The 3,743-nt window shown below is 39.3% G+C and overlaps 1 pseudogene; it reads left to right on the forward strand.

Annotated features, from left to right (window-relative positions):
• Window positions 1-459: 459 nt before the first annotated feature.
• LOC126426957 (5S ribosomal RNA) lies at window positions 460-577 on the forward strand (annotated as a pseudogene).
• The last annotated feature ends 3,166 nt before the right edge of the window (window positions 578-3,743 follow it).

Raw genomic sequence — 3,743 nt, forward strand, 5'->3', positions numbered from 1 at the left:
TCTCAAAAAGTAAAGTATGAGGCCAAAACGAAGTGTTTTTTAAGAAATGCGGGTTTCATGGTGATAGATTTTCGAATAAAGGGAAACATTGTGTTCAACATGTGGCGTGTGAAGTCACAGACAATGAAATACAGGCAAACTTGTCAGTAGCTAGACAAACACCCATTAGTGCTTCGAAGATTAAAATAAAATGTTGCGATAGACAGTTTTCTAAAAACAAAAATGATGTAAGTGGTAGGTTAGGTCATATTCTGATAGATTTACACATCCTAACAAGGATGTTAGGTGAATGTGTGTGTTGTAAAATATGTGGAGGGCCATGTAGTTAACAGGAAGACAGTGAGGTATCAAATAGACTAGCCAGGAAACTTATCATTAATTGTGCCAGTTTTAAATTTATTCATTCATTTTGGAATTCCGATAAGTGTAAAAGTAATTATTTTGAAGTAAATGCTAGGTGCCAACGGCCTTGCCACAGTGGTAACACCGGTTCCCATCAGATCACGGAAGTTAAGCGCTGTTGGGCCGGGCTAGCAGTTGGATGGGTGACCATCCAGTCTGCCGAGTGCTGTTGGCAAGCGGGATGCATTCAGCCCTTGTGAGGCAAACTGAGGAGCTATTTGATTGGGAAGTAGCTCCAGTCTCATAAACTGACATACAGCTGGGAGAGCGGTGTGCTGACCACATGCCCCTCCACATCAGCATCCAGTGATGCCTGTGGGCTCAGGATGATATGGCGGCTGGTCAGTACCACTGGGCCTTTATGGCCTTTTCGGACAGAGTTTAGTTAGGGCGTGAATATTAGGTGGTTTTATGGATTGAGAGCTATTGGCAAAGGACACACTGCACTAGATACATATGCCATGCCCACCTTGTAAAATCGACAAGAATGCAGGATTTATCGGAGCCACTGTGGAATCTGTTGCATGTGAGTCAATGAATGATGCTGCAAACGAAGCTGTTGAAGTACATGATGGTATGAGTGACATACCAGTGGCTTTTAATGGCACTTGGCAGAAGCGCAGCTACATTTCTAAGAAACGTAATAGATTTCCAGATTTTAACCAAATGTTGTTGTAAGTGTAACTAAGGGAATGAAGAAGGGCATATCTGTGAGAGAAATTATGAAGGAACAAGTGGTGGTACGAAGTTCTCTGCAGCTATTGGAATTTTTAGTTGATCTGTGAACGAAAGGGGAGTGTGTTACACTAAGTTCTTAGGTGATGGAGACTCAAAAGCATATAACAGTGTAGTAGCCACTCAGCCTTATGGTGAGAAGATTATTACAAAACTAGAATATGTTGGTCATGTCCAGAAGAGGATGAGCACCAGGATGAGGAAGTTGGAACAAAGTTTGAGAGACAAGAAACTTTCTGATGTTGAAACCATAAGAGGCAGGCTGACGTACAAAATGATTCATGAACTACAGTAGTATTATGGGATGGCCATTAGAAATAATACTGAGGATTTGTTGTAAAGGACGCAGGCAGTATGAGCTGCCTTCTTCCACAGACTGTCAACTGATGAAAAACCAGGACACCACCTTTGCCCTCCTCGAACTGATTATGGTGCAATCACTGCAATGCCCAGTACTCAAACAGTTCACACAACCATAAACATTCCGTCCCAGCAGCAGTTATGGACATCATAAAACCTATTAACAGAGACGTGACAAATCCTGAATTACTGAAGAAGTGTCTGCATGATCAGACTCAAAACCCCAATGAGTCGTTCAATAATCTTATATGGACTTGCTTACCAAAAACTGTTTTTGTTGGAATGAAGACACTAAAGTGAGGGGGGGGGGGCAGGGGTCAGTGATGCTGTTATTGCTTTTAATGATGGCAACATTGGTAGGGTGAAAGTGATACAGCACATGGGAATCAATCCTGGAGCAAACTTCATCAGAGAACTTGAACAGCTGTACAAGGTTTGCATTGATAAAGCAGAGTATGCTCCACAGCTGGCCACTAAGGAGTCCAGAAAGAAGAAAAAACTTGGAAAAAGATCAGGAGGATGATATACAGTATGATGCAGAGTGCTTCTGAGTGACTAAAAATAGAAAATTAAGCATATATTAAGTGAATTACAGTCTTTTGAAACTTTAGAAGCCATTCCTGAAAATTTACATTTTCTGTTGCATTTTTCTCTAAATCTCAGAAACCACTTCGAGTAGAGTATTCATATTTTCAGGGAGTAATGACATACATATCCTGAGTCCACTGAACTAAAAGAAGAACATGATGTTATGTATAATTAATATTATTTAGGATAACATACAAAAAATACACAAAATTTTAACCATGAAATTAAAAAATTGTATTTCCGGAAGCAGTGGCTGAAATGCAATTATTGTAGTTCAGTAGACTCAGAACATACAATTTAATGTGCTGTAAAAGATTCATGTCAATGGTTACAGTGGTTCCTGAAATATAGGGAAGCCAAGACACTAAATTTGACATCGTCAGTATAGGGCGTTCCAACTCCCTAAGGGGACACACCCCTGAACGGGCTGCATTTTTAGCATTATCTTCACCCTCATAGTGCAACTGATCTATAAATGAGAGACAACTCAAAATTCTCACACACAATCAGGGTCATTAGTCAAAGCATTTCCCAAAATAATCTTTGAGATATTTATTATATTTTGGTACTGACAACAATATTTATAATAGTATAAAAAACAGAACAGTATCTCACTGTGGTACCATTATCTTTGGAACCACTGATTGCACAGCTTGGAAAAAGTGTCAGAGTACAGACAACATTCACATAGGCTAGGTGTTTTATCCATCAATTTCCTTCCCTCATGCTGATCTGTGAAAAAGACAAGTAACTTACTTTACTACAACAAAAATATTTAAAAATGTAGCTCAACTATCACCAACATCATTATCATGTTATAAATTTTTCAGGAAATAGGAGACAAGGGAGGTAGTGGAGGTCATTCTCAATATCTGTACCAATTAGTCATTTAGGAGAAAATTGTACCTGAATGACAAAAATTCATGTTTTCAGTAGATCGCAAAAGAAGATTTACAGAGTTATTAACTTACCACTATGCTCATTCAGAACATTCCAGCTGCATACTCCAGTGGTCCTCCTGTTTCCTTATCCTCCATACTCTTTCTCTTCATTCTTTTCTTTATCCTTGACTCCTTGGTAGCAGCTTCTGTAGCTGTCTCTGCTTTGGTTACCTGCCACTTATCAATAGCAGTTAGAGCTGAAGCCATATTCCTTCCTGTATGGATGTTCAGTTTCTTCATAACATTGATCCTTGAAATTGCACTATCGTTGAATGTTATTATTGCATCCATTACACCAGTCTTCAGCACTGTCAGCCCAACAAATACAGTTTTGGGTATTCTCTCCCATACACAGTTGTTGAAGCTTTCATTTGCATTCTGAGAAAGACCATGCATCCATTTCCTAAGTTGATTTTTATTTGCCAGATCCCTATATATAGGCCTAATTGCCTCCATTACAGCAAGTGGTAAGGAATGCTTGTGGGTATATTGCATGCCTGTAGCATTGCTCATCCAGTACTTGCACCATAAATCTTCCTGTTTTGGACACAAACCATACTGTGGGGTTTCATCTGTTAACACACTGTGAAACCATGTTGGCCAAACAGTTTGTCTCATGCTCTCCAAATCTCCTACATTTCTCCTTATTGCTGGTTCATAATATTGAGTCAATGAATCAATTTCACTTTTTGTAAGATGACCTGGACCACCTATGTG

This window comes from Schistocerca serialis, chromosome 1, assembly GCF_023864345.2.
Source record: "Schistocerca serialis cubense isolate TAMUIC-IGC-003099 chromosome 1, iqSchSeri2.2, whole genome shotgun sequence".
NCBI classification, from domain to species: Eukaryota; Metazoa; Arthropoda; class Insecta; order Orthoptera; family Acrididae; genus Schistocerca; species Schistocerca serialis.